General features: G+C 44.1%; 1 protein-coding gene across 1 annotated transcript in view; it reads left to right on the forward strand.

The window, feature by feature from the left end:
- The window catches only part of LOC140186740 (lamina-associated polypeptide 2, isoforms beta/delta/epsilon/gamma-like), a 47602-nt gene that overhangs the window by 18428 nt on the left and 16125 nt on the right, over positions 1-13049 (forward strand). The window lies entirely within an intron of this gene.

Below are 13049 nucleotides of genomic sequence, written 5' to 3' on the forward strand. Positions count from 1 at the left end.
GAGTTTGGACTCATGGGATGAGACTGAAATGAAAACTGGATTCAAATGAAGGCAGTATTTTGATATAAAGCTTCTATCTGATGTAGAATTGCCACTCTGCGTTTTGTTGTCTGGACATTGTTGCCACACTCAACTGATCTCATTTTTAATACAAACTCATTTTTAAATGGCATTTGTATTCCATGTCATGTCTTTTGGAGAGTCAAATGACATGTTTTTGCTGGTGTTCTCCAGTTCTACCACACATTTGATTTGAAAACTGCAGTTCATTAATAATGAGGAAGACTGAACATGTTTTTTGTCATGGTATTAAAAGGTTGCTTCACATCCTGCAAAATACATTTCCTAGCTCTATAATACCACAGGTCTTATGACATGAATTGGTTAAGAGCAACCTAGTGAAAACAGCTTGAGTTCCTTGCACTAAATCCAAAGTCAGTTCCCTTGAGAATGGGAAATGAGCTGCCTTATCAAACTTCACTTTGGAATGTCACAGCATTCTGCTGATTTCTGGGATCAGCCTCTGAATAATAAGGTGCAGCAAAATATTCTAAGTTATTCCTGGTTCTTTTGCAAGAAATATTTACAAACAAAGGAGGCATGGTACAGCAGACACCAACAGAATCAACAAACTCATTCGTAAGGCCAGTGATGTTGTAGGGATGGAACTAGACTCTCTCACGGTGGTGTCTGAAAAGAGGATGCTGTCTAAGTTGCATGCCATCTTGGTCAATGTCTCCCATCCACTACATAATGTACTGGGTGGGCACAGGAGTACATTCAGCCAGAGACTCATTCCACCGAGATGTAGCACAGAGCGTCATAGGAAGTCATTCCTGCCTGTGGCCATCAAACTTTACAACTCCTCCCTAGGAGGGTCAGACTTGCGCTGATAGGCTGGTCCTGGACTTATTTCATAATTTACTGGCATAATTTACGTATTACTATTTAACTATTTATGGTTCTATTACTATTTATTATTTATGGTGCAACTGTAACGGAAACCAATTTCCCCCGGGATCAATAAAGTATGACTATGACATGTGTTAAAGATTATTAAAACTACTTTATTAGAATTATGTAATGACTACTCATAAACCACTTCACTAAAATACAGATGGGAAGAATACTTACCAACCAATCAACTGATCTAATAGAATGCCAGAGGGAACCCCAGGTGTCTTGACAGCCTTTTCTGGAGCACCCTCTCTTACACACTTCCTCTCCGGAGATGTAGGAGCAAAAGGTGCCTTTGGCTCACAGGACGAATAAACTACTTGCGTAGAAGTTCTAAAATCTGCTAACCCAAGCAAAGTAGCAGAAAAATAACCAGTTCTCATTCCTTATTACTATGGCCATTTATTAGTCAATGTTCTATTTCTCAACTATAATACTGTTGTTTTTTTGTACAGCTTTTCTGTTCCATTTTCATGGAGAATGGTACTTTGTATTAAAGTCTTAGACACATGTAAAAAAGAATCCATAAAGCAAAGATGCTTTCAAAAGTAATGAAATGAAAAGTTTCTAAATGTCAAAAAAGAATACTATATGGAGGAGTAAACAGTAAAAAACTAAATCAAATCAATATTTGTGTGGGCAGAATTAAAATGTACACAGTCAGAATCAGGTTTAATAACACTGGCATAAGTTGTGAAATTTGTTTACTTAGTGGCAGCAGTGCATTGCAATACATGATAAATATAGAAAAATCAATAAATATGAATTATATTAAGTAGATATGAATTTAAGTAGTTAAATTAAAAAGAGTGCAAAAATAGGAATAATAAAAAAGTGAGGTACTGTTCATGGGTTCAATTTCAGTTCAGAAATCAGATGGCAGAGGGGAAGAAGCTGTTCCTGAATTGCTGAATGTGTGCCTTCAGGCTTCAGTACCTCCTTCCTGCGGTAACAATGAGAAGAGGGCATGTTCTGGTGGGGGTCTTTCATAATGAACAAGTTTCTGGGGCATTGCTTCTTGAAGATTGCTTGGATGTAACAGAGGCTAGGTACCTATGATGGAGCTAACTTTAAAATTGTACAACTTTCTGTAGCTTTCGATCCTGTGCAGTAGCACCCTCCCCCCACTTTCCCATACCAGTGATGCAGCCTGTCAGATTGCTCTCCACAGTACATCTATAGAGGTTTTTGGGTGTTTTAGGTGACAAACCTAATCACTTCAAACTCCTAATGAAATATAGCCACTGTCTTGCCTTCTTTATAACTGCATCGATATGTTGGGACCAGGTTAGATCCTCAGAGATCTTGACACCTAGGAACTTGAAATTGCTCAGTCTTTCCACTTTTGATCCCTCGATGAGGATTAGTTCATGTTCCCTCGTCATACTCTTTCTGAAGTCCACACTCAGCTCTTTGGTCGTATGTTGAGAACAAGGTTGTTGCTGTGACGCCACTCAACTAGTTGATATGTCTCGCTCCTGTACGCCCTCTCATCTCCATCTGAGATTCTGCCTGCAATTATTGTATCATCAGCAAATTCATAGATGGCATTTGAGCTATGCCTAGCCATGCAGTCTTGGGTATAGAGGGAGCAGAGTAGTGAGCTAAGCACACATCCTTGAGATCAGTGAGGAAAAGATGTTATTACAAATCTGTGCAATTGAAGTCTTCTGATTAGAAAGCAGAGGATCCAATTGCAGAGGGAGGTACGGAGGTCCAGGTTCTGTAGCTTTTTGATCGGTACTGTAGGAATGATGGTGTTAAACGTTGAGCCATAGTCAGTGAACAGCATCCTGACATGGGTGTTTGTATTGTTCAGATGACCTTAGGCAGGGTGAAGAGTCAATAAGATTGCATCTGCTATAGACCTATTCTCACGTGACCGGCAACAATGAATATAGAAATGAGTCAGGTTTTATAAACAAATAAACATTTATTAAACTCTACTCAAAATTAGTAAAAAGGTAAACAAACGAAAACCTTAACCGGAAGTAAACTGCTATTCGGCCATTTAACAAACCTCTAAACTCAGTACTAGTTCTTAAAGCGGTATGTAACGTTCCGTTATATTGGCTCGTGTATGTCTAGGGGAAATCCCGCCCAGCACCTGCTTCAACACTCCCCACAGGGTTGGTGGCCGCCCGAATCAATCACAACATCAATCATCAGCCAGCACACCCAGTAAATTTTAACAGGTACACTTTATAGATATTACTAATTCTATGACATTAATATACATTTGATACAGAGAGGAAAGTAATGAAAAAAAAAGGCGCCAACACTTATCAAAGTCCAAGTTCTTCGCACGCTACCGTTGGAGCTCAGTTCGACGTCAGACGACCACCCGAATTCCATCGACTCATGGCTTGGCACCACCCTGAGTGATGGACCGGAGCCTCTCCACATGTCCGCGGTCCTCCCCGTCTCTCCTCCGACTCCCTGCCAAAACCCCGTCCACAGTCATATCATACAACATGGTATCCGAAAACAAAATGATACATAACCACCCATTGGCTAATAGAAGGCTGCTATCTCAATTTAAAGTAAAACAAACTGCTAGTGCAAACTCTCTTCAGCATTAAAGCACAACAAAGCCGCATTCCCCAGATTAACATAACAAAGTCGCCATTTTAAATGTAACAAAAGAAAGACCCCGTACAGGTAAATGCGAACACAGTCTTAAAGTGGTAAATTAGAAAACAGTTCTTAGAATGGTAAATTTGACAGTCCAAGAGATTTATACAGTCAATTAGGAGAGACTTTCCTGAAGTAAAGAATTCCTCGAAGACTCAACGTTACTGGTGATCCCAGCTGGAACCTGCCTTGTCTGCAGGACTCACAACAACGGAAATAAAACGGTTTAAAGGCACTGACCTTTTTCCTCCATAGATTAGATACTGCAAACCTTTGCTGCTTTTAGCAGAGGTTATCTCATGCAGATCACTCTTACTTGAACGAATTCAATAATGGTCGATCCTCTCCAAAACCGCCAAATGTCTCCTTCAGGTTCCGGTCTTCACTCTCCAGTACTACTGAAAAGATACATCAACAAACTTGGCAGCGATTGGTGAAACTACTGGCCCAACACTTCTGTACCTTGCAATAGAAAGTAAAACTCTGTTTTAAAACGAAACTGCGTCATTAAAAAAAATACACAGCAATATGGAATAACTGACTAACTAAACTTAAAGCTCAACTGGGAAAACTAACTGCGTCACCAGGGGTCTACCCTGGTTGAGAACAGGTCATCATGTGACCTCACATCGGCGGGAAAATTTACATCATGTGACCTCCGCAAGACCATTACATCATCCTCATAAGACAGTCACAAGATATCCATGAGGTATGTAACCCCTATTAAGACCATAAGATATAGGAGCAGAATTAGGCCATTTGGCCCATGGAGCCTGCTCCTTCATTTCATTATGCCTGATCCAATTTTCCTCTCAGCCCCAATTTCCTACCTTCCCCCGTATCCATTCATGCCCTGACCAATCAAGTGTCTACCACCCTCTGCCTCAAATATACATAAAAACTGTTTGTGGTAAAGAATTTCACAGATTCACCACTCTGTTGCTAAAGAAATCCCTCCTCGTCTCCATTCTGAAAGGACGCCCCTCTATTCTGAGGATGTGTCCTCTGGTCTTGGACTCTCCCACCACAGGCAACATCCTCTCCACGTCCACTCTATCGAGACCTTTCACCATTTGATAGGTTTCAATGAGGTCACCCTTCATTCTTCTGAATTCTAGTGAATACAGGCCCAGAGCCATCAGATGCTCTTCATATGACAAGGCATTCAATCCTAGAATCATTTTCGTGAACCTCTTTTGAACCTTCCCCAGTTTCAGCGCAACCTTTCAGTGATAAGGGGTCCAAACCTGCTCACAGTACTTGGTGAGGCCTCAAGTGTCAAGTTGCATCCTTGCTTTTATATTCCATTCCTCTTGAAATGAATGCTAACATTGCATTTGCCTTCTTCACCACAGACCCAATCTGCAAGTTAACCTTTAGGGAATCCTGCATAAAGACTCCCATTCCTTTACATCTCAGTTTTTTGTATTTTCTCTCCATTTAGAAAATGGTCAACCCTTTCATTTCTTCTAGCGAAGTGCATGCCCACACACTTCCCAACACTGTATTCCATCTGTTCTGTAAAGTGCCATCTAGACAAATTGCATTAGGTCCTTGTCCTTGCTGAGTCAGGAGTTGGTTCTGGCCATGACCAGCCTCTTAAAGCACTTCATCACCGCAGATATGAGCGCTACTGGACGGTATTTGTTAAGGCAGCTCACCCTGCTCTTCTTGGGCACTGGTATAATTGTTGCCCTTTTAAAGCAGGAGGGAACTTCCGACTGTAGCAATGAGAGATTGAAAATGTCTTTGAATACACCCGCTAGTTGGTTGGCAGAAGTTTTCAGAGCTTTACCACGTACTCCATTGGGGCTTGCTGCCTTTGGTTCACCCTTCTGAAAGACAGCCTGATGCAGCCTCTTGGGTCAAAGATCATAGGGTCATCAGCTACAGCAGGGACTTTCACAGCTGTAGTTATATTCTCCCTTTCAAAGCATGCATAAAAGGTATTGAGCTCATCTGGTAGTGAAGCATCACTGCTGTTCATGATGTTGGGTTTCGCTTTGTCGAAGTAATGGCCTGCAAAGCCCTTCCAGAGTTGATGTGCATCTGATGTGGCCTCCAACCTCGGAATTGTTTCTTCGCTCTTGAAATAGCCCTCCGCAAGAGATACTTGGTTTTCTTGTACAGACCTGGGTCAACAGATTTAAATGCCACAAATCTAGCCCTTAGCAGACAACAAACCTGATTCATCCATGGCTTTTGCTTTGGTAATGAACAGCAAGTTTTTGTAGGCACACACTCATCCACATAGGTTTTAATGAAGTTGGTAACAACTGTGGCATACTCATCCGGATTCGAAGATGAATCTCTGAATACAGTCCAGAACACTGATTCAAAGCGCTCCTTCTTGTTCCTCACTACCTGTGTGCAGTCTTCAGTCTCTGCCTATACTCAGGGAGTAGAAATACAGCCAAGTGATCAGAGTCTTCGAAGTATGGGCGTGGAATAGCATGGTAAGCGCTCTTGATGGTGGTATAACAGTGGTCCATGTTACGACTGCGCAAGCTTGTGGACGTCAGCCAGTTAGAACAGCAAGAAGAGTTTAAAAGGAGACAGCTTTATAGAGCGGGCAACAGAATAGACGGAGACAGAGTAGGAAGGCTTTAGCTCAATGGGACTTTGGCGGTAACTGGTGGAGGCATGGTAGGTTGCCTGTGTTGAATACAGTCAGGAAGTATGTATGTGAGGCTGGTGTTCTGTGCTTGGTGTCAGATGTCGGAAGTCCTGGAGACTGCCACCCTCCCGGTCAACCACATCTGTGCCAGGTGTGTTAAGCTGCAGCTGCTTAGAGACCGTATTAGGGAACTGGAGATGCAGCTCATTGACCTTCGTCTGGTCAGGGAGAGTGAGGAGGTGATAGAGAGGAGCAGGTAGTCACACCGGGGCGTCGGGAGACAGATAAGTAGGTAATAGTTTGAGTACTGTTGGGGGGAACGGCCTAGCTGGGGGAAGCAACAGTCTGGCCCTGTGGCTCAGAAGGGTAGGGAAAGGAAGAGGATGGCAGCAGTGATAGGGTACTCTATAGTTGGGGGTCTGACAGGCGATTCTGTGGATGCAGGAAAGAAACACAGATGGTAGTTTGCCTCCCAGGTGCCAGGGCCCGGGATGTTTCTGATCACGTCCACTATATCCTGAGGTGGGAAGGAGAACAGCCAGAGGTCGTGGTACATATTGATACCAACAACGTAGAAAGGAAAGGGGAGGAGGTCCTGAAAACAGACTACAGGGAGTTAGGAAGGAAGTTGAGAAGCAGGACCTCAAAGGTAGCAATCTCATGATTACTGCCTGTGCCATGTGACAGTGAGTATAGGAATAGAATGAGGTTGGAGGATAAATGCTTGGCTGAGGGATTGGAGCAGGGGCCAGGAATTCAGATTTCTGGATCATTGGGACCTCTTTTGGGGCAGATGTGACCTGTACAAAAAGGACGGGTTGCACTGGAATCCCAGAGAGACCAATATCCTGGCAGGGAGGTTTGCTAAGGCTATTGGGGAGAGTTTAAACTAGAATTGCTGCAGGGTGGGAACCGACTGAAGAGACGGAGGAAGAAATGGTTGGCTCACAAATAGAGAAAGCTTGGAGACAGTGAGAGAGGGAGGATAGGCAGATGATAGAGAAGGGACGCAGTCAGACCAATGGTTTGAGATGTGTTTATTTTAATGCAAGGAGTATTATGAACAAAGCGGATGAGCTTAAAGCATGGATCAGTACTTGGAGCTATGATGTTGTGGCCATTGCAGAGACTTGGATGGCTCAGGGGCAGGCTTTAGATGTTTCATAAAGGACAGGGAAGGAGGCAAAAGAGGTGGGGGCATGGCACTGTTGATCAGAGATAGTGTCATGGCTGCAGAAAAGGAGGAAGTCATGGAGGGATTGTCTACAGAATCTCAGTGGGTGGAAGTTAGGAACAGGAAGGGGTCAATAACTCTACTGGGTGTTTTTTTTATAGACCACGCAATAGTAGTCATACTTTATTGATCCCAAGGGAAATTGGTTTTCGTTACAGTTGCACCATAAATAATTAAATAGTAATATGTAAACTATGCCAGGGAATAAGTCCAGGACCAGCCTATTGACTCAGGGTGTCTGACCCTCCAAAGGAGGAGTTGTAAAGTTTGATGGCCACAGGCAGGAATAACAGGGACATCGAGGAGCAGATAGGGAGACAGATTCTGGAAAGGTGTAATAATAACAGGGTTGTCGTGGTGGGAGATTTTAATTTCTCAACTATTGATTGGCATCTCCCTGGAGCAAGGGGTTTAGATGGGGTGGAGTATGTTAAGTGTGTTCAGAAAGGCTTCTTGACACAATATGTAGATAAGCCTAGAAGAAGAGAGGTTGTACTTAATCTGGTAGTGGGAAATGAACCTGGTCAGGTGTCAGGTCTCTCAGTGGGAGAGGATTTTGGAGATAGTGATCACAATTCTATCTCCTTTACCATAGCATTGGAGAGCGATAGGAACAGACAAGTTAGGAAAGCGTATAATTGGAGTAAGGGGAAATATAAGGATATTGGGCAGGAACTTGGAAGCATAAATTGGAAACAGATGTTCTCAGGAAAATGTACGGAAGAAATGCGGCAAATGTTCAGGGATATTTGCGTGGAATTCTGCATAGGTACGTTCCAATGAGACGGAAAGGATGGTAGGAACCATGGTGTACAAAGGCTGTTGTAAATCTAGTCAAAAAGAAAAGAAGAGCTTATGAAAGTTTCAAAAAACTAGGTAATGATAGAGATCTAGAAGATTATGAGGTTAGCCAGAAGGAGCTTAAGAAAGAAATTAGGAGAGCCAGAAGGGGCCATGAGAAGGCCTAGGCAGACAAGATTAGTGAAAACCCCAAGGCATTCTACAAGTATGTGAAGAGCAAGAGGATAAGACGTGAGACAATAGAACCAATCAAGTGTGACAGTGGAAAAGTGTGTGTGCATCCAGAGGAGATGGTAGAGGTTCTTAATGGGTACTTTGCTTCAGTATTCACTACAGAAAAGGATCTTGGCAATTGTAGGGATGACTTACAGCAGACTGAAAAGCTTGAGCATACAGATATTAAGAAAGAGGATGTGCTGGAGCTTTTGGAAAGCATCAAGTTGGATAAGTCACCAGGACCAGACGAGATGTACCCCAGGCTACTGTGGGAGGCGAAGGAGGAGATTGCTGAGCTTCTGGCGATGATCTTTGCATCATCAATGGGAGAGGCTCCAGAGGATTGGAGGGTTCCGGATGTTGTTCCCTTATTCAAGAAAGAGAGTGGAGATAGCCCAGGAAATTACAGACCAGTGAGTCTTACAAATTGATGGAGAAGATCCGAAGAGGCAGGATTTATGAACGTTTGGAGAGGCATAATATGATTAGGAATAGTCAGCATGGCTTTGTCAAAGGCAGGCCGTGTCTTACGAGCCTGATTGAATATTTTGAGAATGTGACTAAACACGTTGATGAAGATAGAGCAGTAGATGTAATGTATATGGATTTCAGCAAGGCATTTGATATGGTACCCCATGCAAGGCTTATTGAGAAAGTAAGGAGGCGTGGGCTGCTTAGTGGATCCAGAACTGACTTGCCCACACTAGACAAAGAGTGGTTGTAGATGGGTCATATTCTGCATGGAGGTCGGTGACCAGGTGTGTGCCTCAGGGATGTGTTTAGATTAGATTATGAGGACATTCAGTCCTCATTTATTGTCATTTAGAAATGCATGCATTAAGAAATGAATCAATGTTTCTCCAGTATGATATCACAGAAACACAGGACAGACCAAGACTAAAACTGACAAAAACCACATAATTATAACATATAGTTACAACAGTGCAAAGCAATACCGTAATTTGATAAAGAACAGACCATGGGCACGGTAAAAAAAAAGTCTCAAAGCCCATCATCTCATGCAGACGGTAGAAGGGAGAAACTCTCCCTGCCATGAACCTCCAACGCCGCAAACTTGCCAATGCAGCACCCTGGAAGCACCCAACCACAGCTGACTCTGAGTCCGTCCGAAAACTTCGAGCCTCCAACCAGTCCGACGACACCAAGCACCATCTCTGCCGAGTGCTTTGACCCCGCCCTGGCCACCGAGCAACAAGCAAAGCCGAGGACTTGGGGCCTTCCCCTCCGGAGATTCTGGATCACGCAGTGGCAGCGAAACAGGCATTTCAGAAGTTTCACCAGATGTTCCTCCATGCTCTCACGTCTGTCTCCATCAAATCAGGATTGTGCACGGCATCCTACTTGATGGGGATGGGTTAGTAAATTTGCTGATGACACAAAGGTTGGGGGTGTTGTGGATGGTGTGGAGGGCTGTCAGAGGTTACAGCAGGACATCAGTAGGATGCAAAACTGGGCTGAGAAGTGGCAGATGGAATTCAACCCAGATAAGTGTGAGGTGGTTCATTTTGGTAGGTCAAATACGATGACAGAATATAGTATTAATGGTAAGACTCTTGGCAGTGTGGAGGATCAGAGGGATCTTGGGGTCTGAGTCCATTGGACACTCAAAGCTGCTGCACAGGTTGACTCTGTGGTTAAGAAGGCATATGGTGCATTGGCCTTCATCAATCGTGGGATTAGGTTTAAGAGCCGAGAGGTAGTGTTGCAGCTATATAGGACCCTGGTCAGACCCCACTTGGAGTATTGTGCTCGGTTCTGGTCACCTCACTACAGGAAGGATGTCGGAAAAAAAGGGTGCAGAGGAGAGTTACAAAGATGTTACCTGGATTGGGCAGCATGCCTTATGAGAATGGGTTGAATGAACTCAGCCTTTTCTCCTTGGAGCAATGGAGGATGAGAGGTGACCTGATGGAGGTGTATACGATGATGAGAGCCATTGATAGTGTGGATAGTCAAAGGCTTTTTCCCAGAGCTGAAATGGCTAACACAAGAGGGCACAGTTTTAGGGTACTTGGAAGTAGGTTCAGAGGAGATGTCAGGGGCAAGGTTTTTACACAGAGAGTGGAGAGTGAGTGGAATGGGCTGCCGGCAACAGTAGTGGAGGCGGATACGATAGGGTCTTTTAAAAGACTTCTGGATAGGTACATGGAGCTTAGAAAAGTAGAGGGCTATGGGTAACCCTAGGTAATTTCTAATGTAAGGACATGTTCTTCTCCGCTTTGAGGGCTGAAGGGTTTGTGCTGTAGGTTTTCTTTGTTTCTGTGTTTCCTCTGGTACTGCAAGTGATTTGTTAGTGATAATTATTTAGTGACTTTTTCAAGCTGGCCTGGTTAAAATCCGTTGAAATTATGGGAAAGGCATCAGAATGTGCTGTCTTATGCCTATTGATTACATCGCTCAGATCACCTAGAGCCTGTTTGACATTGCCCTGAGGTGGAATCTATCAAAATGATCGCTGAAATCTCCCGTAGCAGATAAGATGGTGTGTGAGGTATCCCAGGTCTGGTGAGGAAGACCGGGAGATCGTGGACACATTTGTGCACCAAGGAGATATGATCATGAAGCATCCACCTCCATCTCTGATTTTGAGAGACTGGACAGTCCTATCCTGATAGTGTATATTGAACCCATCAATCTGAATCACTGTGTCTGTTACAGAAGGGGTTAACCAGGATTCCGTGAAACAAAGGACACAAGCGGTCCTTATGTCCATCTGATACAGCACCCTCTCTCTGAGATCTTCAATTTTATTTACCAGAGATTGTACCTTTGCCAGTAAGGTAGTCAGTATTGGGAGTCGAAAACCTTTCTCTTTTTTTTGTTTAAATGCACTAGTAGCCCCGAGTGGCTGCCTTGCTTCTGCTGAAGCCTTCTTGCAAGGATAGTATGGCCACAGTCAGCATTATTTCCATTAGTTTTAAGCTGCAATAGATTGTTCAATCACATTCTTCAATCGATGTGGAGAAATTACTTTAGTCAGAGGGTGGTAAATCTGTGGAATTTGTTGCCACAAGCAGCTGTGGAGGCCAAGTCATTGGATGTATTTAAGACAGAGATAGATAGGTTCTTGATTAGCCAGGGCATCAGAGGGTATGGGGTGAAGGCGGGGGAGTGGGGATGACTGGAAGAATTGGATCAGCCCATGATTGGTGGAGCAGACTCAGATGGGCCAAATGGCCTACTTCTGCTCCTATATCTTATGGTCTTGTATCCATCAGCTGTGCCGCTTCAAGTTCGCCCTTGAAGGTGCCCCGGAAGTATAAGAAAATTGGCCTTGGGTTGTTCCATGCATCTTGGAGAACCTACCAGGGATAGATTTCCTCTTGTTCTCACCAATTCTCTGCAATTTCCACCATTTCCAACGGGATCCCACCACCAAGGACGTCTTTTTCTCCCTCTCCCCCCCCCCCCCTTCTGCTTTCTGCAGGGATTGCTCCCTATGCCACTCCCTTGTCCATTCACCTCTCCCCACTGATCTCCCACTGGCACTTATCCTTGCAAGCAGAACAAGTGCTATACCTCCTCTCTCACTACCATTCAGGGCCCCAAACAGTCCTTCCAGATAAGGCGACACTCCACCTGTGAGTCTGTTGGAGGTCAAATACGGTGTCCGGTACTCCCAGAGTGGCCTCCTGTGTATCGGTGAGACCCGACGTAAATTGGGAGACCATTTCGCTGGGCACCTATGGTCCGTCCAACAGAAAAAGCAGGATTTCCCAGTAGTCTCCAATCTTAATTCCACTTCCCATTCAGATATGTCTATCCATGGCTGCCTCTACTGTCGTGATGAGGCCACAGTTAGGTTGGAGGTACAACACCATGTATTCCGTCCGGTTAGCCTCCAACCTGATGGCATGAACATCAATTTCCTGAGCTTCCAGTGATGTCCCCCCTCACCATTCCCTATTCCCCTTTTCTCTCTCACCTTATCTCTTTAGCTGTCCATCACCTCCCTCTGGTGCTCCTCCTCACTTGTCTTTCTTCCATGGCCTGTCCTCTTCTATGAGACTCACCTTTCTCCAGTTCTGTATTTCTTTCACCAATCAACTTCCCAGCTCTTTACTTCATCCCTTCCCCTACAGGTTTCACCTATCACCTTGTGTTTCTCTCTCCCCTTCCTCACCTTTTAAATCTACTCCAGCCTTTTTTCTCCAGTCCTACTGAAGGGTCTCAGCCCGAAACATCAACTGTACTTTATCCATAGATGCTGCCTGGCCTGCTGAGTTCTTCCAGCATTTGGTGTTATGTCTATCACTAGTCCTATTTGCCCATGTGTGGTCCATATCCCTATAAACCTTTCTCACCCATGTACCTGTTCATATGTCTTTTAAGTGTTGTGATTGTACCTGCCTCAACCACTTGCTCTGACAGCTTGTTCCATATACCCACCAAATTTACTCCTCAGATCATGTTTTATCTATCTTCTCACCTTAAACCTATGCCACTTAGCTTTGGACTGCCTTTCCCTCAGGAAAAAGTATGAGTATTTGCTACCCCTCATAATTGTATAAGTCTCTGCAAAGTTTTATCTTAGCTGCTCCACTCCAGGGGGGAAAAAAAAGTTTCATC

This window comes from Mobula birostris, chromosome 23 (assembly GCF_030028105.1).
Source record: "Mobula birostris isolate sMobBir1 chromosome 23, sMobBir1.hap1, whole genome shotgun sequence".
Classification (NCBI taxonomy): domain Eukaryota; kingdom Metazoa; phylum Chordata; class Chondrichthyes; order Myliobatiformes; family Myliobatidae; genus Mobula; species Mobula birostris.